The sequence below is a fragment of the Athene noctua genome, unplaced genomic scaffold (genome assembly GCF_965140245.1).
Source record: "Athene noctua unplaced genomic scaffold, bAthNoc1.hap1.1 HAP1_HAP1_scaffold_48, whole genome shotgun sequence".
Lineage (NCBI taxonomy): Eukaryota > Metazoa > Chordata > Aves > Strigiformes > Strigidae > Athene > Athene noctua.
In genome coordinates, this window is record NW_027437543.1 from 876555 (window position 1) to 902169 (window position 25615).

The following is a 25615-nucleotide window of genomic DNA, read 5'->3' on the forward strand; positions in this document are numbered from 1 at the left end:
GCACTGGGGATGTCCCAGGGCTCCCCAGTGCTCGAGGGCAGCAGCCCCAGCACCAGTGGCGAGGCGGTACTGGGGCCATCCCATGATTCCCCAGAACATGAGGGCAGCACCAGCTCAAGGCCCCCTGGGCCTGTGCGGATGAGGGACCAGTCCCGGGCTCAACATCGGGCCCAAAACCCTTACAATTGGCGTGGACGCAGGCGTGGGAACAGCCATGCACCCTTCAATCGTGCTGGCCCAGATCCCCCTTCACCAGCACAATAAAGTTGTCTGTTAACCTCTGCCCTGGAAGATTCCACGCTCATTTGTCACCTTCCTCCTCCTCTCCCTTTCTCCAGGGGCAGCGTTAGGGGCTGAGCCCAGAGGTCTCGGCAGGAGTTGTGACACAGAGATTGCTGTAGACGGTCTAGCAATTGTGATAAAACAGTAACAGTGAGGGAAAGTACAAAGGGGCGCTGCACCCTGTGATTGCTCACCACCCGCCCGCTGATACCCAGCCCCTTCCCAGACAGCGATCCCCAAAAACTGAGACCCCGCACTCGCAGTCCCAGGTGCAGGAGAGAACCCCCCGCTTCCCAGCCGCCCCTCCTTGACACCCTGAGCACGACGTTACAGGAGATGGGACATGCCGCTGGCTAAGTTGGGGCTCTGGCTCTGCCCCCGCCGAGACCTTGATCTCTGACATCAACCCCTGTAGGATCAGCATTCTTCTCATGGCAAATCCCGTACGGAATCCAAAACACAGCGCTAGTCGAGCTACTGAGGAGAAAAATTAACTCTATCCCAGTGAAACCAGGGCAGGCTCCACCCCTTACGTTACACCATTTATATACCGTTCACGTCATGCTCAGGTTGCCAAGACATTCTAAGGAATCCCCGTCCCATTCCCTGCTCTCAAATGTGTCTCCACAGATCTCATTCCCTTCGTCTGTGGGCCACCCCTCCAAACTGTGCAGTGAGATCATTTAGCCCATAACTTTGGCTTCCATCTCTCAGGACAGGCTTTGCAGGCAGGAGGGATGAGGCGGAGTTGGCTCCGTCGGCGGAGCGGGTGACCTCGGGCTCAGCGGGACGATGGCGTGAAGTCTCTGCCACAGGCGGAGCCGGTGCCTCTGGCGCGGTCCCCGCTCGCAGTCTGCAGGGCGAAGGTGTCCATCTGCAGGGCGCTGCCGGGCACCAGGTGCTGCCATCAGTGCTGACCCTGCCAAAGTTCATCTTTTCTAGTCACGTCAGGCCGTTAGGGGAAGCTCTGTCAGCCGGAGCGATGACGCGATGCAAGAACAGCCTTAGTTGGCAGTTAACGTCATACAGTTCCATCCATCGGCTCTTTTCACCTAAAACCCAACCCTCGAGGCACACATCGCACTTCCCCGGCCTCCTGCATCACCCACCAAGTGCACCCAGGTCCTTGGGCAAAAGTAATCCCACACACGGGTTTACTTTTAATGCAGTTTAACTCATTTGCCTGCTACATCTAGAGCACTTCTAAATCCTAACACACTGATCCAAGGTGCCAGAGGAATTTTAACCCTTGAGGCCCCAAGATGCTAAACACTGGTTAAGAAAGCAATTTTAACTGTGCAAATCTGATTTCCTGCAGGGTTTAAGTAACTGTGAATGAACTGCTCATCCACCCTGGCTACCAGTTCTTGAGACAAAGAGGATTCATTTGGCTCCATCTTGTTTAAAATACTGAGCCGAGTCAGCAGATCCTCTCCTGGAGGAACAGGCGACCCTACCCTGAACCCCTGTGCAGCCCCAAACTGCTGCTGCAGATTCAGGGCCAGAAGCAAAACCAAAACGGAACAAAGAATAAGCTGACACAAACTGCTGGGTTTGGAGGCCTGGTAGCCCCCTCCCAAAAGACACGTCCCAAGACACCTGGGCTAAAGGATTGTTCCTTCAGGGACAAGAGGCCCTACAGCAAAGCCCCTTGTTTTCTCCGGGGTTTGGTCACCAGAGAGCTGCCCACCAGCCCCTGGCCAGAAGAGCACATCTCCTCCCGGGGGGCAGCTCTCACTGCCACGCTGCTGCCCAGGGAGCACAGGGGAGGAGAGTCAGGACAGCTGCAAAAAGTTCATGGGACTTCTCAAAGGGGAAAAAAAGGAAAGAGGAAATAACCAAGATCTTTTTACCAGGCTGTCTGGGACAAGAGCCATCAAAACATGAGAGTGGGTGACGGACAGCTGGGGAGAACAGTCGGGATTCGACAAAAGAGTCCAGACAGCATGAAATCAGAATGAGAATGAACATTCACCAAAAATATCACTTAGTATTTTGCTCTGCCCGAGAGGTACCTCTGTGTCACAGGGTAAATATCCCATTCCGCTGCCCAGAGCCACACCAAGCTCACTCCTTTCCCGAAGGCGACTGCCACAGCCCCGCAGCAGGGTGAGGATGGACACCATCTCTTCTCCAGCTGGTGAACCTGGGGAAGAGGAGCTCCCTCGGATCCGACACACTGACTCTGGCAGGTATTCGAGTGGGCTGTGCTGCTCGCACTCAGCTATGGCAGGATGGGCTCATGGGCTTGTCGGAGCCACAGCGGAAGCTAAATCCTAAGCTCAGCCACCCCGACCTTCCTCATCTGCTCTGGTTTCACAGAGGTAATGTGAGTTTGGAAAATAACTCCACACAACTCAGCTTTTGTGCCAGGGATCCCGTCTTCAGTAGGGTTTTCCCTCTTTCCTTAAGGAAAAAGGAAAGGGCAGGGGGGAGATGGAGCAACTTGTTTCCCATCCACGGGGAGCATTTGCTCAGCCCTCCAGCGCTGGGAGGCAAATTAGCTCTTGGTGCGAGGCCACAGAGTCCAGCACAGGTCTGCCAGCAAAGAGCTTGGCCCAGGTCTCCCTTCTGGATCCCTGATTTCTAACAAGCATCCCATTGCTGTGCCGGCATTCAGGAAAGGGGCACCCACACAGCTGAGCAGACCCAGGCTCCCACTGCCTCCTCCTGCCTTCCACAGCGGCCTAACACCCAGGGAAAAGAAGATCCGGGAGTCATCAGACATAACATCTCCTTTATAGCTTACAGCTGCCCCTGTTCTTTCCCCCAGGTCATTATGGTCAAAATACAAGGTAATTAGTGTCCCCCCTGCGGGTCCATTCTCCACAAGGTTTTGAAGGGCAGCTTGGAAGCAGAGCTCCATCGAAATGGAGCCAGCTCTGAGATCTGCATCCCCAAGCTCCGTGGGGAGCGGGCAAGCCAAGTCTTGACAAAAAGTCCGTCTTCCCCAAGAAGCCGCCTAGGACCCAATTCCCAGGCCCTCTGCCCTGTGCTCTAGCAATTCCCTTTGTCACATCCAGGGTCTGCGGTGTCTGACGGTGCAGCTGGACAAACTGCTCCCTCTTGTTGCTTTACAGCACTCCTGCTGTCACAGTACTGCCTCCAGAGCTCCTGTTTCCCAACCAGAGCAAGGCTGCCCCAGCAGTCAGACATCAGAGAACAGCGTTACCTGACGCTTTACAGCCAGCTCCGGCACAGATCAGGCCCTGCACGCTTTCTGGTGCTGCTGGAAGCTGGTGGCTACGGTTCAGGTAGCTGTGCATTTGGACAGGCACAGCCTCGTCCCGCTGGGGCTCTGCTGTGCCAGCCCAAAGCCAGACGTCTGTTCCACGCCGACACGGGGGGATGTAGTCCCCAAAGAGTACCCCCAGCACACAGCACTAACAGACAATTCTTAAAGAATTCCCATTTCTTCTTAGCAAGGAGGGGTGTGTTTTCATACAACGGCTTTCCCGCCAGCTCACTACAGCCCATCAGCGGTCTGCACTTCACTCACTTCCCAGTACTTGCTGACAGACCACGCTGGGAACAGATTTCCGGGGTCAGAAAAATCAGAACCAGGTAAGATTAATTTGCTTTCATCTCCTGCCTCAAGAACTCCTTGTGCCAGGACTGCGTGGTTACAACTGATGCCAGGTTTATGGTACGGGATGCCCCACTGGGGCTCACGGATGGGGCAGCAGCAGAGGGTGTCACCAGTTTCAGAGCTCTGGCTGCCCTGAACAAGTACCAGACTCTGCCACAAGCACCGCAGGAGCATAAAAGAGACTATCTCCTGTGGAGAAGTTTTTGGAAGATAACGGCCACCTGGTCCTTGATACCGACATGAGTAACTCTCTGCTAGCTGCCCCTGTGTAAAGAACTCACTGTTCAATGTTCCTCTCTGGCTGCCACTGCACAGAGAGCTATTGTTCAGCAAATTCCTTACCTAGAGCTATGGAGTGAAGTTGAAACATTGAGTAGGAGTCCATAGGCTCGTGCTTCTTGCGTGTGCTTCTCGCGTTGTACCAATGAAATATGAGTTCTGTTGTGTGGACAGTAGCTTAGAACCAATCACAGCTTGTTTACCTGTATGTGATCACGCCCCATTAGTATATAAGATTAAATATATAAAAAGAGGAGGAGGAAGGTGACAGATGAGCGTGGAATCTCCCAGGGCAGAGGTTAACAGACAACTTTATTGTTCTTCTAGAGGGTCACCAGGGCCATCACGTGGGGACGGCTCATGGCTGGTCCCGCCTCAGCGTCTGGGCCGGCTGAAAGGGTTTTGGGTCCGACGTTCAGCACGGGACTGGCCCCTCCTCCGCATGGGCCCACGGCGGCTGGACCTGTTGCTGCCCTCAGGAGCTGGGGAGTCATGTGATGGCCCCAGTGCCAGCTGGCTGGCGGTGCTGGGGCTGCTGCTCTCCGGCACTGGGGAGCCCTGGGACGTCCCCAGCGCTGCCTGGCCGGGGGTGCTGCTCTCAGCACTTGGTGCTGGCACGCGTCTCCTCTCCTGGCGTGTTCTGGGCCGGCTGTAGGGCGTCTGAGCCAAACGTTCAGCACGGGCGCGGCGTCGTGTGTGCTGGGGCCCAGATGGCCTGGACCTGCTACTGCCCTCAAGCGCTGGGGAGTCATGGGACGGCCCCAAAGCCACTTGGCTACCTGTGCTGGGGCTGCTGCTCTCCGGCACTGGGGAGCCCTGGGACGTCCCCAGCGCTGCCTGGCCGGGGGTGCTGCTCTCAGCACTTGGTGCTGGCACACGTCTCCTCTCCTGGCGTGTTCTGGGCCGGCTGTAGGGCGTCTGAGCCAAACGTTCAGCACGGGAGCGGCGTCGTGTGTGCTCAGGCCCAGATGGCCTGGACCTGCTACTGCCCTCGAGCTCTGGGGTGTCATGGGATGGCCCCAGTGCTGCCTGGCCGCTGGTGCTCGGGCTGCTGCTCTCTGGTAGTGGGGAGCCCTGAGACGTCCCCAGCACTGCCTGGACGGGGGTGCTGCTCTCAGCTCTTGGCACTGGCGAGCGGCTTCTATCCCGGCATGTTCTGGGCTGGCAGTCCCTGTGGTCGGGCGCAGGTGAGCTGGAGCTGCTCCTGCCTTCACGTGCTGGGGAGTCATTGGACGGCCCCAATGCCACCTGGCTACTGCTTCTGGGGCTGCTGCTCTCTGGTTCTGGCAAGCTGTAGGATGGCCTCAATCCTGACCCGCTACCAGTGCCAGAGCCAGCGAGCTCTGAGCTGTCAGTGGAGGCTGTAAGGGGGAGCAGGAAGGTCAGGGGCACAGAGGCCACAGTGGAGAGGCCAGAGCGGTGCCCCAGCCCTCCTGGGGCAGAGAGGCTCTGCCAAGCCCAGCCTGGGCACCCGCTGCCAGGCCTTGCCTGGGCCCTGGCCCCAGCCCAGGGGCATGAAGGTGCTTTGCCTCTTACCATTGCCCTGGCCAGCACAACTCTCACACTCCCAGATGATCCTGTCGGTGCTGACGTTGGAGCAGCGCCGGTGGGTGCCCTCGGCAGCGCAGGAGCTGCACAGGAGCAGTTCCCAGGGCCTGGGGAACAAAAGGGTTCATGGCTGTGAGGACAAAGTGGCCACACACGGGGTTGTGTGGCACAGCTCCTGTTCTCAGTCCTTCTGCTCCGAGGTCTCGGTGAGGCAGAGATCCCGTGCAGAGCCCAGGGTGCTGCTTTGGCAACTTACCCCCGTTCCTCTGCGTGCTCCCTGCCCTCGGGACACAGGCACTCACGGGCATCGCAGCTGCTGTTCATCTCGATTAGTATTTCGTCTATTGGTTCATTGTCCTGTGATGGCGGTCTGATGGAGAAAGGGAAATGGCTGAGCCCCTGCTGCCCCAGCATGAGGCCGATGCAGGGCAGCCCTGCTCCTGCCCCCTGCCCGGTTTCCAGCTCCTCCGTGAAGCTGAAGCCCAGGCAGACGGGACAGCGGAGGGGCAGGACTGCAGGGGCAGCCCCGGGCATGGCACAGGGCTTGCAGCCTCCTGTGCTGTGAGCCGGCAGGACACCAACCTCACGGGGACTCGGATGCCCATGAGGAGCATATCAAATATAAAGTCACGCTTGTCTCTGCAGTGAGGGCAGCTGAATGAACTCAGAGCAGTGTACCGAGCCTGGCCCTGCAGCGGAAACAAAAGGAGAAGGGGTTAGACCCTGGTGCTGCCCAGCTCCTGCCGTGTCCGGGGTTGAGGGAACGGCTCCTACCTGGATGCAGCCCCGGTGGAACCAGGCGTGTTTGCAGACGGGGCACACCAAGGTGTGGAAGGACTTTCTGTCCCCCACAGGCTCCAGGCAGATGAGGCACTCGGTGTTCTCCTCCAGAGCCGCCTCCACCTGCTGCTCTGGGCGGTGCTCCCTGCAGAAGCACCTGGGGGGCAGAGGGAAGGGATGGGTGAGGTGAGAAGTGCTGGGTCCTCCCCCGGTGGGGGCGAGGAGGGGACAGGAGGTACCTGTGCGGAGGAAAGTGCTGGGTGACGCATTCACCCTCGATGGCACAGGGCAGGTGGAAGCTCCGGTCGCAGCCCTCCCGGCAGCAGGTGATGGCGGCCCCGCTCTGCCCGCAGACGAAGCATCGCTGGAAAGAGCAGAGCAGCCCCGTCAGCGGCAGCCTCAGGGCCTCCCCAGCCAGCCCCACGCCTCCGGGCAGGGCGCAGGATGTGGCCGCTGCTGGGCCACAGCCCACAGATCCGCCCGGCGCCCCAGGCTCCTGGGCTGGAGCTCTGTGGAGCTGCTGGGAGCAAGGCTTTTGTCCCGGGGCTGCTTGGAGGGGCTGGGAGTTCTTCCCTGGGCTCTGGGCTAAGCTCCCCCAGACCTCTCCTCACACAAATCTCCCTCATACGTTCAAGGTCCTCACCTTCTGTGCTGCCCACTCGACTGCGTCGAGAAGGTCCTGAATGAGAAATCCCAGCATCCCTGGTTGCTCATCCTGCCAGTAACGAAGGTGGCTGGCAAAAAACTGCAGAAGAGAAGAGGAGCTGATGAGGGGATTGTGGCCAGGAGTGGCTGTCGGCGAGCTGGAGGGAGCCCTGTGGCACTCACCATGCAAAACAGATGGGCACAGAAATCTTCCTTCTCAATTTTGCGCCCGCAGACTTCTGGATCTGCCGCTACCCGGCCGCACAGCATGCACGCTGGAGGGGAGAGAGCAAACGCCGGCGGGAATGAGCACCTCTGTGGGGCTGGGGGAAGCGTCCCTGAGGGATCGTCCCCAGGGCCCTGCTCCGTCCCTGAGGGGCTGAGGGGCAGGGCTGGGGGCCGTGGCGAGGAAGGGGCATCGCAGGCACTGCCTCCCCCTGCCACCATGCTCGGCCCCACGCTGACCCCCGACAGCCCCTCTGCTGTGCTGCGGGAGGGAAACTTTGCTCTCACCCTGCTCCATCGAGTCGGGGGCCTCCTCCTCTCGCCTCTCAGCCATGGCGCACGTCCTCAGCGAACGTTGGGAGCGTCCCTGTCCCAGCAGCACCGGGGTGTCTCTCCCAGATGCTCCTCGGCTGGCTCTGAGGGAGAAGCGGGGCGCGGGTCAGCTCTCAGCACAGCCCCGGCGCCCCGAGGTGTGGGACCCCCCACTCCTCCCTCAGCAGCCCCCGACCAGCCCCTTCCCTGCCCTGCTCTCTCCTCACCTCCCAGGTCGCACTGACGCACGGCTGGAACCCAGCGACCCTTGTTAGAGGCTTGTTGCCGTGGGGCACAGCGGCCGTTGTGACATCAGCACCCCCATAGATGGGCTGGGACAGCTTTGGTGGTGTCACCATGGCCATTGTGACATCACACCCCCATATCTGGGCAGGGACACCCTTGGCAAGTCACCATGGAAACGGTGACATCAGCACCCCCACGTGCGGGTGCTGACCCGCCCAGCGCGAGCGGACTCCTGACAGCAGGGCTGGGCTGCAGACGTGGCTGCAGGTGCTGCGGGGAGATGCTGGGTGTCCGGGGGCTGACCTGGCTGGTTTGCTGGTTTGAGGGCGCTGTACTCTCTGCACCCGCTGCTCAGAAGGTGTTTTCTGTCGGCAGGGCTGGTGGCCCATCGCTCTGTGTTCTCAGAGGTGAGCCCACAGGAGTCCCTCGCTGGGGCCTGGCTGCAGAGAGCTCTGTGGTACCTTGACAGGGTTGGACATTTCCCAGACAACGCCCAAACGTGCCAGTTGGCGCTGTTTGACACTCTCCTCTGTAAGAGCCTTCCAGCGGGGATGCCTATCAACCCTGGCTTTCCCTTCAAGGAATTGTTACCAAAAGCTGCTCTATCTTTGTCACTCACCAGATGCCACCAATGAATCTCGACTTTTGTTGTTTTGGCCTTTTACATGTTGCCTTTAATTAGGATGTGTGCTCTTCTGTCCAGGGGCTGGTGGGCAGCTCTCTGGTGATCAAATCCCGGAGAAAACAAGGGGGTTTGCTGTAGGACCTCTTGTACTGGAAGGAACAATCCTTTAGCCCAGGTGTCTTGGGACGTGTCTTTTGGGAAGGGGATACCAGGGGGAGCTGGCTGGGTGCTCACCAAGCCGCTTTCCGTCATTTCCCAACAGTCCGGGCTGAGCGGGGAGGTCTCGACAGATTGGAAATTGGCCGATGTGGCGCCCATCTATAAGAATGCCTGGATGGATGATCCGGGAAATTACAGGCTTGTCAGCTTGACTTCAGTGCCCTGGAAGCTGATGGAGCAGCTCATCCTAAACACCATCATGCAACACATGAGGGACAACCAGATGCTCAGGCCCAGTCAGCGGGTTTATGAAAGGCAGGTCCTGCCTGACAGACCTGATCTCCTTCTATGGCAGGGTGACCTGCTTATCAGATGAGGGAAAGGCTGTGGATGCTGTTTACCTCGACATTAGTAAGGCCTTTGACACCTTTTCCCACAGCATTCTCCTGGCGAAACTGCCTGCTGGAGGCTTGGATGGGCACACGCTCTCTGGGTACAAAACTGTCTGGACGGCCGGGCCCAGAGAGTTGAGGTGAACGGAGTTAAATCCAGGTGGCGGCCGGTCACGAGTGGTGTCCCCCAGGGCTGGGTGCTGGGGCCACTCCTGTTTAACATCTGTATTGATGATCTCGACGAGGGGATCGAGTGCCCCCTCAGTCAGTTTGCAGATGACACCCAGTTGGGTGGGAGTGTTGATCTCTCGAGGGTGGGGAGGCTGCAGAGAGACCTGGACGGGCTGGACCCATGGGCTGAGCCCAACTGTACTAGCATGGCCATCAGGGACAGGGAAGGGATCTGAGCCCTGGGCTCGGCACTGGGGAGGCCGCCCCTCGCTGAGTGGGTTCAGTTTTGGGCCCCTCACCCCAAAAAGGCCATTGAATGACTCGAGCGTGGCCAGAGAAGGGCAACGGAGCTGGGGCAGGGTCTGGAGCACGGGTCTGCTGGGGAGCGGCTGGGGGAACTGGGGGGGTTCAGTCTGGAGAAGAGGAGGCTGAGGGGAGACCTCCTGGCCCTCTGCAACTCCCTGCCAGGAGGGGGCAGAGAGGGGGGATGAGTCTCTGGAGCCAAGGAGCCAGCGCCAGGCCCCGAGGGAATGGCCTCAGGCTGCCCAGGGCAGGGTCAGGCTGGCTCTGAGGAAGGATTTCTGTGCAGAAGGGGCTGTTGGGCGTCGGAATGGGCTGCCCAGGGCAGGGGGGGAGTCCCCGGGATCCCTGGAGGGGTTGAAGAGTCGGGCTGAGCCAGCGCTGAGGGATCTGGGGGAGTTGGGAACGGTCAGAGTGGGGTTAATGGTTGGACTGGAGGAGCTTCAAGGTCTTTTCCAACCCAGATGATTCTGGGATTCTGTGATATCGGTAAAGGAAGGAAGATGCTTGGGTGAGAGCAAGGTGGGACAACTGGGTGGGTGACTACAGCCTGCAGAGAAAGAGTTTGATGTAACACCATGGATGATCTTCAAGGTCTTTGCCAATTTTGATGATTCTGTGGTTCTGTGAAGCTGTCTGGATTGCATGTGTCCTTCCGTGTTGTCCTTCTGTGAGGACCAAGGCCTGTGAATGGGGGGTTTCTGCCTGTGGCCTGAAGAAGGCTTCAGCTGGTTCTTCCTGATCAGGTGATCTGTAGCAAGCACCCTCTACAACATCAGCAATGCTGGTCTGCCTGCTTATCCTGACCCATAAGCACCTAGCTGGCTCTTCCCCCATCCCAAGGCAAAGGTCCATGCATTCCTGCTGACCTCTCAGAAGAAGGACCACTCCTCATCCTTGCCTTCCCAGCTGGTCCTTCCCAAAGAGCTTCTATCCTTCCTGTCTGTGCCTGAGGCCTCCTTCCTCTTGGCCATGGCAGCTTTCTCTGCCACCAGGGCCTATGAGGAGACAGACTGTTGTCACTTCCCTAGGGCCTCATTGCTCCTTGCAGAACCCCAGGAAGGCTGGACTCCGTCATACTGTGGTCCTCCACTGAGCATTGGACATTTCACATCACTCTGCCCGTGGGAAGAGCCGTGAGCCACACATGAGGGAGAGGATCCCCCTTTGCAGGGGTGGGGGTCAAGGCTTGGACAGCTGCTCCATAAGGCAAAACAAGGGTTTTCGTGGCATCAGAGCCACCCACACTGTGCCTTGGCCTTGTAATTGCAGCCTCCAATTATTGTCTCTAACAAGCCCATGGCGAGGTATTGTCAGTGATGGCCCTCAGTGGGGCCCGATAATGCTTCAAAAATCTTTGGGTTTTACTTCTGACTTTGACTTCTTGAGAGATTACTTCTACCTTCTCTCAGTATCTGAGGCTCAGGGACTCAGACCACCAAATAAACCACGGGGCTCATTACAGTGAACACAGCCCTAACGACTCATGTCACTTCCACCATCTTCATCAAGTCTTCAAGACTTGCACAGCTAATTGGAGAGTTTTCAGGAATGGAGTTAAAGAGAAAGATTTCAATGACTGCTTTGAAGACATGACAGCAGCGTTCTCTAACTGATATTGATCCAGGATGTCTCCGGTGGAGGTCTCGACCAGGAGGAAGATCAGTCCTTTGAGTCCTCACCTCCCCAGCCCTGACATTTCTCTCATGGGTCACCTGGGACTTAATGTCACGTTTCCTGACATCCGACTTCTCCACTGAATTCTGCAGCTGGAGGTTACAGCTTCTCTGCACTGACTCCTATCTGCTTTCCTTAGAGAAGCGGCTACAAACAGGCATGGAAGGGTTTTTCCTAATTGCAAAAATCCCCAAAGTAAAACATGATAAACAAGAAAACACACTTCTCAACTGTATGTCAAGTCCAAGCTGTCTCCAAAGATGTTCACCTTCCATGAGGGATAACCATAGAGGAGATGTTTTTGACAGACAGATAGGAAAAGATAAATACAATTATAAAGAGTGAGCTATAGAGACAGTTAGGCAGACTGGTGAAAGACGGGGAAGTTTTTTACGTCTCTGAAGCTCAAAGCAGCAGCTGGGTGGGTGAAAGGTGTCTGTAAGAGGAAAGGAAATCTAGAGAGCAATGGAAAGTGCCTAAGTCCAGTTAGACTGCTGGAAAGGTGACTTCAAACATGATCAGTTTAGTCAGGACTGGTGGAAATACCCAAAAGATTAGTATAATACAGACAGTACTGGCAAGGCCAGGGTCAGCAAAATCCAGCTGTGCCTCAACTCACAGTGGTGTCCCCTGCCCCCAGCTCCAACTTACAGCCCTTTCTTTGGGTCAGAAGGGACTTCTGGAGGACTCTAGTACTATCGTCTGCTCTGAGCAGGGAAAATTTCACAGCTAGATGACACTGGTCAGTGTTTTTTCCAGCTGAGCTAGAGATCACTAGCATGGGGATTTTTATTGGGTTTTTTCCCCCTTAGGCTCACTGGATATTTCAGTGAGTTCCATCCCAAGCATTTGGAGCTGCTTTGGCACTGGAGGGACTGCCGAGAGTGCTGGGACCTGCACTGCCCTCTCTGCCACCCCTGGAGACTCTTGGATCCTGGTGCTCTCACAGGGAGCAGGGGAAGGGCCCTGTCTGGCTGCAGGCTGGGTTAGTCCTGAGCACCTGGCAGTGGTGCTTGGAGAGACTGGGGAGCATTTTCAAAGGCACCAGGTGTACCTCTAGCTCTGTCAGCTGTATTTTACTAATGGTGACATGAATCACCTCCAGACTCCCTTCCCCATGCCTGCCGGGTCTCTTCTGCCTCCCCTGGGACTGCAGAGTCCTCATTCACCTGCAGATACCGGGGCTGAACATACTGAACATTTCACTTTTGGGTGACTCGACCTCAGAGAACATTTTGTGGGGCTCCATTCCCTGCCCACCCCAGGCACGCGCTGTCCCTGCAGATCCTCCACGCTCTCCAGCCAGCTCCAGGTTCCCCTCCTGAAGGGCATTGCCTGCCACCTCCCATGTGGGACCGGCCTGAGTATGCACCTCAGTGCCCACTCACCATCTTCACCGCCACAAAGCGCTGGCAGAGGAGTCTGAAGTCCAGCTGCCAGCCTCAACAGATCAGAAGGTGGCTGGGAGCTCTGTGCTCCTGGAGCTATGGAGAATCATAACAAAATAAAAATCTCTTTTCAGAATTTAATTCCTTTGGCCTATTCTTGACATCCACACTGGAAGAAGATCCTAGCCTTCAACTGTTCTACTGGTGAGATTACAGTTTATTACAGAGATGCTGCGAGAGAGTGAGAAAGACTTTTCTATGGGCTTCAGGTGAAACTGAAAAGATTAATGCCTCAGCAGAAGTGGGATGAATCAAAATTGTGCAGAAACATATTGACAATTATAGTGATAATGGTGTGGATAATGATGATGATAATAGAAGTATTAGCAATAGTAGTAATAATAGTAAGACAGAGAAAAAAACAACTCGGGCCTAGTGTGGGGGACATTGGAAATCATCTGCGGGGAGATGTGGGGAGTTTATCCCTGCTGAAAAATGTCCATGGAAACAGCTTCCAGAGGGCCCCCTCCTGTTCCTGGTTCCTCATGCTGTAAATTACGGGGTTCACTGCTGGAGGCAGAATCGAGTACAGAACTGCAATCACCAGAGCCAGGGATGAGGAGGAGATGGAGGGGGGGCTTCAGATAGGCAAAAAATGAGATGTTGATAAACAGAGAGACCACAGCCAGTTGAGGGAGGCACGTGGAAAAGGCTTTGTGCTGCCCCTCCTCGGCACAGCTCTCAAGATACTCACATAGGACAGCATGACGAAAATAAACCCAACATAAACTAATCAGGCACTGACCACAAGAAGCCCAGCTTCCCTGAAGTAGTAGTAGTCTGAGCAGGAGAGTTGAGAATCTGGGGGATTTCACAGAAGAACTGGTCCACAGCATTGCCTTGGCAGAACGGTAGTAAAAATGTGTTGGCTGTGTACAGGAGGAGAGAATTGAGGAACCCAGTGCCCCAGGCAGCTGCTGCCATGTGGACACAAGCTCTGATGCCCAGGAGGGTCCTGTAGTGCAGGGGTTTGCCGATGGCAACCTAGCGGTCGTAGGACATGACAGTGAGGAGATAGAATTCTGCTGTGATCAAGAAGAGAAAGAAAAAGACCTGGGCAGCACATCCTGAGAAGGAAATGTCCCTGATATCCCAGGGGGAACTGTCTGTGGCTTTGGGGAGAGTGGTGGAAATGGAGCCCAGGTCGAGGAGGGAGAGGTCGAGGAGGAAGAAGTACATGGAGGTGTGCAGGCGGTGGTCACAGGCGATGGCGGTGATGATGAGGCCGTTGCCCAGGAGGGCAGCCAGGGAGATGCCCAGGAAGAGCCAGAAGTGCAAGAGCTGCAGCTCCCGTCTGTCTGCGAATGCCAGGAGGAGAAATTTGGTTACGGAGCTGCTGCTGGACATTTGCTTTGTCTGAGCATGGGGGCCTGCCAAAGGAGGTAAAAGCAGTGACGTGTTAGGACTGCTTTCTCTTGGTAAACTTCGATCCTGTTCTGACAGAACCCCCAACCTCCAGCCTCTCTCCATCTGGAATGACCTTCCTGCAGCTCCTGGAGTGCAGCTCTGCAGCAGCTGGCTGAGGGGGCAGTGGGGAGCAAGGGATTCTGCTGGGGGCTCTGCAGGAGTCAGTCCTGCTGTGCCCCAACAGGCAGAGAGGAACCCGCAGTGATCGCTGATTAACTCCACTTATGAAATCCAAGAGATTTCAGCCTCGTCCCTCCCAGGGCCCCCGGCTGCAGAGCAGAGCTCTGGGGCTTTGCTCTTCTGCCTTTGGCTCCTGCTGCCCTGTCCTACCTGAGGAGTGCGTGCTGAAGGCACAGCCTGGACACTTCTGCTCTGCTACAAGTGCTCCCTGGAGAGTGCGGGGGTGCAAGCGGGCAGAGCCTGAGCGCAGAGTGAGGAGAGCCAGGCTGTCCATCAGACTTGCTCTCAGCTGCCCTGGGCGGGCACCTCTGGAATCTGCAGGAGGGTCACACCCAGCTGTTCCCTTGACAGGAGATTGGATGCTGCTGAGAGCAGAGGAACCCACTTGAAAACTCCCCTCCCCAGTAAAGATCTCTGAGCTTTTTGATTCCTTGAAGATAGGATGTCTGGCAAAAAGAGCCACCTTTATCCCCAGCCCATGGGCAGTGTTTCCCAGAGACCCAGAGGCTAGAAGGGGTTTGTGCACCTTGCTGCCATGGACACATCTGCATGGCAGGGCCTGCAGGGCCAGTTGCTGAGCTGCAGCTGAAAGCCCCATCCCCAGAGAGCCTGAAAACAGGAGCAGCAGCAGCAGGGGCAGGGGCAGAAGCGAGGAGCAATGCCCAGTGCTTCTGCCAAGGGAGGCCAGGCCAGGGAGGGACAGCTGGGCACTGGGGAGAGTCTCCGCTGCTGCAGCTCTGCCTGTACAGGAGGCAGCTCCTGCCCTGGAGCCCATGGCCTTGAGAACAGAGGCTCTGCTGGGTGTGAGAGGAGATCAGGGAGGGTTGTTAGGTAGGACGTACCTTCACTGAAGTGCTAATGTGGCAGTGCCCAAGTAACTCCGCCCGCTCGGAGCCCTTCCTGTCAGCCTTTGTCTCTCCCTCCCTGCCAGTCCTTTGGTACCTGGACCTGTCCCCTCCTGGAGCTGTCATGAAAATACTGACAAGATGATTGACCTTTCTGTAGGCAAATAAATACCTGAAGGAACTTTATCAAGTTCCTAAAATACCTATTGCTCTGTCAGGGTAACGCTGTAGGAGTGTCCTTGTGTTGTCCAGACCTGACTGCTGCATTACTATTCCCCCACAACCAAAGCAGGAAACTGATAGCACCCGGAAAGCCCCTTTCTTTCCAGGTAGCCCCTGCCTTGATGTTATTCTTGAAATGCTGCTTCTTCCAATGTCCAGGGGTGATCTACAACCATGAGCCACCCTGACCCACACAGCACCGTCGGGACAGCAGCAGGACCCTGCCCTGCCGGGGGTCTCTCCTGCCCCCCACAGCTGCTCCCCCCGGCGCCGTGGGCAGCTCCCCGGGCAGGCTGAGTGCTGACCCTGGCCGGCGGCAGAGTCCCTGCCCCAGCACACAGCCCCGGGGGTGCAGGGACCCTGCTCGGAAGGACAACCCTGGGCACCCCCGGCTGCACCCGCGGCTGCACCCCCCCGCAGCCGTCCCCGGGAGAAGGCAGAGCCATGGCCTGTCCCTCTGGCAGTGCAGCAGGGAAGCCCTGCTCGGGAGCTCGTCCTCCTCCTCTGGACAGGAGGGAGATTCCTGGGGCTGTGCTGGCTTGACCAGATCCCTCCCTGAAGCTCATATTCATTGCCAGGCATGGAGATACTTACTGTGTCAAGGGCTCTGAAGATTTCTCCCCCAGTTAGCTGTCAACCATCCATCCACCCCAGACCACCTTTAATCTCTCTGCCTCACTCCTCTCATGTACCTGCAGGCAGTGCCCTCAGCCCTGGTGCCCTTTGCAGAGGAGCTGCTCCTGGGCAGCGCTGTCTCTCTGCAGCGCTGACCACTTGCCCTCAGCTCCCTCCGGCCCAGGAGCCCGGCCCAGCTCTGCAGCAGAGAACCAGCCCAAGGCATTTTAATGACCCCTCAGGTAGGGTTGGTGCTGAGTCCGTGAATCTCAGACGTGGAGAGAAGCTGAAGAAACCTCTGAAGGAGTCAAAGTTAGATTCAAACTACAAAGTTTCTTGTGACTTTAATGGGTCCCACTGAGGGACACTGGTGACAAAGCCTCCCCAGGCTCCGGTTAGATCAGGAATGTGGAGGCAGGGATGGCAGGTAGGGAAAAGCAAAGTAAAAGTGGCTCTAATTCTGAGTAAACCTGGATGTGTTTCATGAAGCCAAAGGAGCAAGTCCTGAGCCCATTAACCAAAGGGCCAAGCCGTGCCCCCCAGCCCCTGGGAAGGGAGATCCTCTCCCTCACACATTCCCCAGGGCTCTTCCTGGGGCAGTGGGCGATGGAGATGTGCACCTGCCAGGCTCCTGAGTAGGGACAAGGGGGCGATGAGGCCCCAGTGCTGCAGGGGTCTGTGCCTCCTCAGAGGCGTCAGTGGCAGAAATAGCAGCCATAACAAAGTCAGAAAGAGGCTGGCTTTGTTGGAGGCTTTCAGCTTTTCCACAGCCCTCTGTCACCTCCGCCACAGTCTGTCCTATGGTGTTACATCAAACTCTTTCTCTGCAGGCTGTAGTCACCCACCCAGTTGTCCCACCTTGCTCTCACCCAAGCATCTTCCTTCCTTTACCGATATCACAGAATCCCAGAATCATCTGGGTTGGAAAAGACCTTGAAGCTCCTCCAGTCCTACCATGAACCTCACCCTGACCGTTCCCAACTCCCCCAGATCCCTCAGCGCTGGCTCAGCCCGACTCTTCAACCCCTCCAGGGATCCCGGGGACTCCCCCCTGCCCTGGGCAGCCCATTCCAACGCCCAACAGCCCCTTCTGCACAGAAATCCTTCCTCAGAGCCAGCCTGACCCTGCCCTGGGCAGCTTGAGGCCATTCCCTCGGGGCCTGGCGCTGGCTCCTTGGCTCCAGAGGCTCATCCCCCCTCTCTGCCCCCTCCTGGCAGGGAGTTGCAGAGGGCCAGGAGGTCTCCCCTCAGCCTCCTCCAGACTAAACCCCCCCAGTTCCCTCAGCCTCTCCTCATAATACATGTTCTCCAGACCCTTCACCATTGCACCATAGCACTGCCCTTGGAGTCACATTTTTTTTCTCCTTGTGTCCAGTCTCAAACTCCCCAACTGCACTTTGTGGCATTATTTCTTTATCATGTTTTTTCCACTATGAAGAAAAGCTCTACTATCTCTGAAAGCTCTCTTCAAGCATGCTCAGACTACTCCTGTAGTGTCCCAAGTCTTCACACCGCTGAGCCCCAGGTGTTCAGTCTCTTTATACTGGGCATGTAGTTGCTGCCTCCAAACCCCATCTTGGGAGATGTCTGGGCACTCTCCAAGGTGTTTGCAGATGAAAATGTGTGGGTGCGTATGCCGGCTCGCTGGACTTTCCGCACACACTGACAATGCAAAGGTACAACCAGCATTCGGGTCAGAAGACTTACAATGTCTAAAAGCAAGAAGGCCAGAAGAAAAGAATGTGCCTGTTAAGGAAGAAACTGATAAAGAAGGGACTCATTGGAATTACAAAAGCAGGAACTTACCCTTCTTGGATCAGTGTCCAACGTCAACGGGATGAGCTTCAGCAAGTGCAAGTGCCAGGTCCTGCCCTTGGGCCACAACCACCCCCTGCATGGCGACAGGCTCGGGGACGAGTGGTGGAGCTGTCTGGAAGAGAAGGATCTGGGGGTTCTCAGTGACAAGCAGCTGAACATAAGCCAGAAGTTCTTGGCTCAGGTGGCCAAGAAAGCCAACGCCTCCTGGCTTGGATTAGAACTAGTGTGACCAGCAGGAGCAGGGAGGTGACAGTCCCCCTGTGCTCGGCACTGGGGAGGCCACACCTGGAGGGCTGTGTCCAGCTTTGGGCATCTCAATACGAGAGGGATCTGGAGGGGCTGGAGCGAGGGCAGAGGAGGGCAACGAGGCTGGGGAGGGCCTGGAGAATAAATCCTGTGAGGCGCCATGGAAGGAGCTGGGAGTGTTCAGTGTGAGGAGGAGGAGGCTGAGGGGAGCCCTCATCCCTCTCTGCAGCTCCTGACAGGGCGTTGCAGAGAGGCTGGGGCTGGGCTCTTCTGGTAGCGGCTGAAATAACAAGTCAGAGTGTTCTCTTTTTTTCTTTTTCGGCAGGGCAGGGGGCATTTATTGTTACCATAGTACATACTTATGTCCTCGTTAAAGCTCTTACTTCATAATTAGCAAATCAGCAATTAGACAGCTCTCAGTCTTTTCTCCTATCAGCATAAGACCACTCTAACATGTGCTGTGCAGACCAATCACCTTCTTGTTCACGCACTGTTCACGCAGCAGTAGCTTTTCACAGTTCAGAGTTGCAGCTGTCCGTTGTTTTCCCTGCCACCTTGGCATAACTCAGCAGTTCCTTTTCTTTTTTCCAGGGCCTGTTTTTCATCAAAGACCTGTTTCTATCAAAGCCCTACTGCTTCTCAGGGGCTGAGCTGACAGGCTGATGTCTCTCCTATATCTTCTCACAGGGAATTAGCAATAGAACAAGAGGGAACAGCTTTAAACTGCAACAGGGGAGGGTCAGACTGGACATTAGGAAAAAATTTTTCACAGAATAGATTTGTCGGACAGTGGAACAGTCTGCCCAGGGAGGGGGGGGAGTCCCCATCCCTGGGGATGTTTAAGGGCCGTTGGGATGAGCTGTGGGGGGATGTGGGGTAGGGGAGAACTTTGTAGACTCGGGCTGAGGGTTGGACTCGATGATCACAAGGGGCTTCTCCAGCCTGAGTGATTCTGTGATTCTGTGATCCTTCTAGTGTTCTCCACAACCCCTCCTCCCCACCTCCATTCCCATGCCCCTGACCACCTCTGTTCTTGATTTAAAGGCGGCCGCTGAAATCAGCTGTTCCATCCCTGGGTCGGGCTTTTTCTGGCTGGGATCAACCCACCACATGCGGGTCCCTTCTTTTCCTCAGGAAAAGAGCACAGAAGGCACAAACAAAAGTAATTGTCTTAGTGACGAGCAGAGTACCAGCAGGCAAGGGTCTCTGAAGTTCAGCGATGTGTGAAAATCTAGAAGATGGCTCTTTGTCCCCAAAATGAGAATTAGAGCTTTGTGTGGTGATTCGTACACGTATAATGACCGACCAGAAGATTTTGTCATCGCTTGGGTGAACGCTGACACTACATCTGAAGTGAGGGGAGGTTGCTGCAGGTGCAAAGCTGCCCTGAAGGACCCAGGCACCCAGGAAGCAGGGCAAAGGGGGCCTCCCGCTTAGGGCTACCCACCTCCCCAGACCCCCTTTTGCTACCTCGAATCTCCCAGCCTGGGGGGGGATTGAAGGGTGTTGCACACAGGGCGGCCCTAAGGCACCCAGGCGTCTAGGAGGGGGAGGAGGCAGCCATGGGGGGTCAGGGGGATTTGGGGAACACCCACCCCTCCCCAAATTGCCAAATATGCGCCCCCTCCCCCTGCTGCTCACCGAGGATGAGGCAGGAGCAGAGCCATTGCAGCACTGCCGTGGTCTGGAGCTGGCAGTGAAGGGGGAGGCGGAGCGCGGGGCATGGCCGGGGGGGGGCACTGGAGTTGGGGGTGGTCAGCGGGAGCGGAGAGGGGCACTGGGAGCCGGAGGAAGAGGGGCGGGGAACTGGGAGCTGCTGGTTTAATGGAGCTGGTACCACTCTGGGTCCACCCCCAAACACTGCCCTCCCCTTGGCGGGGGGGGAAGGGAAGATTTGAATAACGGTGGGGCTTGTGCAAGTGGGTGTGCAAAGGTTGGGGCTTGTATAAAGGCTCGTGCGAGCTTGAGGGCTGGGCAAATGGCTCATGCAATGTTTGGGACTTGTACAAACGTGTGCAAAAGTGTGTGCAAAGTTTGGAGCTTGTGCAAAGGCCTGTGCAGGCTTGTACAAAAGCAAGTCCCACGTTTGGGGCTGGTGCAAATTCTGGTGCAATACCTGGGACTTGCACAAGCTGTGGTGCATGTCCAGGAACCCCGGGACATGGAGGGACAGGGCTGCACTGCGGGGCACTAGGATGAACTGGGGGCACCGGGAGTTCATTGGGTTATTAACAGGATGTGGGTGCAGATAGTTTGAGGGGATTCCCGGGGGTGGGCAGGCTGTTAAGTAGGTCCTGGGACCCTTGAGGACATCTGGGGGTACCCAGGTTACTCCCTGTCCCCCCCAGTCCAGAAGGGTCCCAGCACACAGGAGAACACTGGGAGACATTGGAGGGGGACATGGGGAAACTGGGGGACATTCAGGGACACTCTGGCAACCCCCAGGCAATTCTCTGTGTCCCCATAGAAGGGTGCCAGATAATGGGGGAGACTGGGGGGAACACATGGGGACACTGGGTGACCCCAGGAACATGGAGGGACTCCCCCAGGCCAACCCCTGTCCTCATAGATGGGTGCCAGGACAATTGAGGACACTGGAAGACACGGGAACACATATGGGGACACTGGGGGATGCTCACTGACACTTTGGGGATCCCCAGGCCACTCTTTGTGTCCCCACAGAGGTGTTCTGTGACACAGGGAGACACAGGAAGGGAACACTGTGGGACCACCAGGCAACCCCACCCATCCACCATAGAGGGGTCCCAGGAAAACATGGGGACCCCTAAGTCACCTGGGGACACTGCTGGGGGGAACATGGGGACATGGGGGGAACCCCAGGCCACCCCCTGTCCTTATAGAGGAATCCCAGGACACTGGGAGACCTGGGGGAGATACTGGGGATCCCCAGGACACTCCGCAGCCCGATAGAGAGGTCTCAGAACACTTGGGGACACTGCGGGGGAGACACGGGGAGAGCAGAAGACCAACAGGCAGGGTCCCATTGATGTCACTGGGAAGACTGGGGGGACTGGGCCACTGCCTGGGGATCCTCTTGGCTTTCCTAAAGGAGGACGGGGCAGCTGTGGACTGTCCCCAGGCTCTGATTTGGGGGGGAAACAGCACTGGAGGCTGGGGTGGTGGCACCTGTGGGTGTCCCAGTGCCCCCTTGGTGTCACTGGCTGGGGACAGGGACATGACACTGCACTTCTGGACGCTGCCGGTGACAGTGGCACTGGGGACCGGGGGCGCCGCTGGCACCAGTTTGACCACAGGCTGGTCACTGGGGACAGTGGTGGTGCCAGGGAGGTGGCCGTGGGAAGCAGGCTGGGGCTGGAGGTCATCACCTGTGGGGCAGGGGGACAGCGTGGCACAGGGAGACCGTGGGGGGTATGGCGATGTGGGGACAGTGTGGGGCTTGGGGACATGAAGGGCACAGGGACCATCAGGGGTGTGGGGACCATGGGGGGACATGGAACAGTGTGGGACACAGGAATGTGGGGGGACATGGGGACAGTCTGGGGCACGGGACATGGGACCATGTGGGGTGTGGGGACATGGGGACCTTGGTGGGACACGGGGGGGCATGGGGTCCATGGGGACAGTGTGGGGATAGTGTGAGGACAGTGTGGGGCCGTGGACACCGTTGCTGGCACCCTGATGGGGACGCCAGGACCCTTGGGGGTGACACGGGTGACCAGACCCAGCTGGGTCTGGCGCGAGTGCTCATTCAGGGAGTTTCCTACCCCCAAGGCCGGGCTCACGCTGACTCCAGAAGGCAGTTTATTGCCACGGAAAAGGGCCCTTTCCCCCGGGACTCCCCCGGGGCTTCCACCGTGTGGTGGGTGGTAAAAAATCTGAGAGGAGGTGCAGGAGGCTGAGGGCATCCCTGCCTGTGTGTGGGGGTGAGGATGTCACCGTACCACGGTAACCTGCCAAAGCTGTCCCGGCCCATCTATGGGGGTGCTGATGTCACAACGGCCGCTGTGCCCCACGGCAACAAGCCTCTAACAAGGGTCGCTGGGTTCCAGCCGTGCGTCAGTGCGACCTGGGAGGTGAGGAGAGAGCAGGGCAGGGAAGGGGCTGGTCGGGGGCTGCTGAGGGAGGAGTGGGGGGTCCCACACCTCGGGGCGCCGGGGCTGTGCTGAGAGCTGACCCGCGCCCCGCTTCTCCCTCAGAGCCAGCCGAGGAGCATCTGGGAGAGACACCCCGGTGCTGCTGGGACAGGGACGCTCCCAATGCTCGTGTGCACTTGCACCATTTCTGAGAGGCGAGAGGAGGAGGCCCCCGACTCGATGGAGCAGGGTGAGAGCAAAGTTTCCCTCCCGCAGCACAGCAGAAGGGCTGTCGGGGGTCAGCGTGGGGCCGAGCGCGGTGGCAGGGGGAGGCAGTGCCTGCGATGCCCCTTCCTCGCCACGGCCCCCAGCCCTGCCCCTCAGCCCCTCAGGGACGGAGCAGGGCCCTGGGGACGATCCCTCAGGGACGCTTCCCCCAGCCCCACAGAGGTGCTCATTCCCGCCGGCGTTTGCTCTCTCCCCTCCAGTGTGTGTGCTGTGTGGCCGAGCAGAGGTGAACCCAGATCTCTGCAAGAAGATTGAGCTTGAAGGGCTCTGTGTCCATCTCTTTTGCCTGGTGAGTGCCCTGGGTCTCCCTTCATCTCCAAGACATGCACTCCCGGCCAAAATCTACTCAGCAACTCCTCCTCTCTTTTGCAGATTTTTGCCAGCAAGCTTTTTCACTGGCAGGATGAGCAATCAGGGTGGGTGAATTTTATCCCTGAGGACATTCCACCTATAGTCGAGCAGGCAGCGCAGAAGGTGAGGACCTGACAAGGTCAGCGAGATTTGTGTGAGGAGAGGTCTGGGGGAGCTTAGCCCAGAGCCCAGGGAAGAACTCCCAGCCCCTCCAAGCAGCCCCGGGACAAAAGCCTTGCTCCCAGCAGCTCCACAGAGCTCCAGCCCAGGAGCCTGGGGCGCCGGGCGGATCTGTGGGCTGTGGCCCAGCAGCGGCCACATCCTGCGCCCTGCCCGGAGGCGTGGGGCTGGCTGGGGAGGCCCTGAGGCTGCCGCTGACGGGGCTGCTCTGCTCTTTCCAGAGATGCTTCGTCTGCGGGCAGAGCGGGGCCACCATCACCTGCTGCCGGGAGGGCTGCGGCCGCAGCTTCCACCTGCCCTGTGCCATCGAGGGTGAATGCGTCACCCAGTACTTCCTTCCGCACAGGTACCTCCTGCCCCCTCCTCGCCCCCACCGGGGGAGGACCCAGCACTTCTCACCTCACCCATCCCTTCCCTCTGCCCCCCAGGTGCTTCTGCAGGGAGCACCGCCCAGAGCAGCAGGTGGAGGCGGCTCCGGAGGAGAACACCGAGTGCCTCATCTGCCTGGAGCCTGTGGGGGACAGAAAGTCCTTCCACACCTTGGTGTGCCCCGTCTGCAAACACGCCTGGTTCCACCGGGGCTGCATCCAGGTAGGAGCCGTTCCCTCAACCCCGGACACGGCAGGAGCTGGGCAGCACCAGGGTCTAACCCCTTCTCCTTTTGTTTCCGCTGCAGGGCCAGGCTCGGTACACTGCTCTGAGTTCATTCAGCTGCCCTCACTGCAGAGACAAGCATGACTTTACCTTTGATATGCTCCTCATGGGCATCCGAATGCCCTTGAGGTTGGTGTCCTGCCGGCTCACAGCACAGGAGGCTGCAAGCCCTGTGCCGTGCCCGGGGCTGCCCCTGCAGTCCTGCCCCTCCGCTGTCCCGTCTGCCTGGGCTTCAGCTTCACGGAGGAGCTGGGAACCGGGCAGGGGGGAGGAGCAGGGCTGCCCTGCATCGGCCTCATGCCGGGGCAGCAGGGGCTCAGCCATTTCCCTTTCTCCATCAGATTGCCAATATGGGAGAATGAGCCTCAAGAGGAAATACTAATTGAGACGCACAGCCGCTGTGATGCCCGTGAGTGCCTGTGTCCCGGGGGCAGGGAGCACGCAGAGGAACGGGGGTAAGTTGCCAAAGCAGCACCCTGGGCTCTGCACGGGATCTCTGCCTCACCGAGACCTCGGAGCAGAAGGACTGAGAACAGGAGCTGTGCCGCACAACCCCGTGTGTGGCCACTTTGTCCTCACAGCCATGAACCCTTTTGTTCCCCAGGCCCTGGGAACTGCTCCTGTGCAGCTCCTGCGCTGCCGAAGGCACCCACCGGCGCTGCTCCAACATCAGGAACAGCAGAACCAGCTGGGAGTGTGAGAGCTGTGCTGGCCAGGGCAATGGTAAGAGGCAAAGACCCTTAATGCCCCTGGGCTGGGGCCAGGGCCCAGGCAAGGCCTGGCAGCGGGTGCCCAGGCTGGGCTTGGCAGAGCCTCTCTGCCCCAGGAGGGCTGGGGCACCGCTCTGGCCTCTCCACTGTGGCCTCTGTGCCCCTGACCTTCCTGCTCCCCCTTACAGCCTCCACTGACAGCTCAGGGCTCGCTGGCTCTGGCACTGGTAGCCCGTCAGAACTGGGGCCATCCGATGTCTCACCTCCACCAGAGAGCAGCAGCCCCAGCACTGGCAGACAGGCGGCATCAGAGCTTTCCCACGACTCCCCAGCGCTTGAGGGCAGTAGCAGCTCCTATTCACCTGGGCCTGACCACAGGCAACGCCGCTCCCGGGTGCAACGTCATGCCCAGACGCCCTACAGCCGGCCCAGAACACGCCGGGAGAGGAGCCCCATGAGAGCACCAAGGACTGAGATCAGCAACCCCAACCCGGCAGCACTGGGGACGTCCCAGGGCTCCCCAGTGCTGGAGAGCAGCAGCCCCAGCACCGCCAGCCAGCTGCCAGCAGAGTCCTCCTGCCCCTCTCCAGCAATCGTGAGTGGCAGCAGCTCCAGCCACAGTGGGCCCATGCGGAGGAGGCACCTCTCCCGCATGGAACGTCGGGCCCAAAACCCTTTCAGCCGGCCCAGACGCAGGCACAGGACCAGCCGTGCACCGTCCCTACATGATGGCCCCGATCCCCCTCCACCGGCACAATAAAGCTGTCTTAATATCTACCCTGGGAGTTTCCACTTCAATTGTCGGCTTCCTCCTCCTCTCCCTTTCTCCAGGGGCAGCGTTAGGGGCCGGGCCCAGAGGGTTTCTTCCCCCGGGGCCTGGCAGCCCCTTGCCCAGCCCTCCCTCCTTGCGGGCTGGCCTTGGCCGGCTGCCCAGCGCCATGGCCGGGTGCTTCGGGCCTCGCTGGCCCCGCAGCCGGCTCAGTCTCCCCGGGGAAGGGTCACACCGGGGGCAAAGCTCCTTTTCCTTACAGGTTCCGCTCAGTGTCACTAGCAATTGTGATAAAACAGTGACAGTGAGGGAAAGTACAAAGGGGCGCTGCACCCTGTGATTGCTCACCACCCGCCCGCTGATACCCAGCCCCTTCCCAGCCAGCGATCCCCAAAAACCGAGACCCCGCATCACAGTCCCAGGTGCAGGAGAGAACCCCCCGCTTCCCAGCCGCCCCTCCTTGACACCCTGAGCACGACGTTACAGGAGATGGGACATGCCGCTGGCTAAGTTGGGGCTCTGGCTCTGCCCCCGCCGAGACCTTGATCTCTGACATCAACCCCTGTAGGATCAGCATTCTTCTCATGGCAAATCCCG

The 25615-nt window shown here is 58.1% G+C and overlaps 1 pseudogene; it reads right to left on the minus strand.

Moving 5' to 3' along the window:
* Positions 1 to 7100: 7100 nt before the first annotated feature.
* Positions 7101 to 14025, minus strand: LOC141954978 (olfactory receptor 14A16-like; annotated as a pseudogene).
* Positions 14026 to 25615: the final 11590 nt, after the last annotated feature.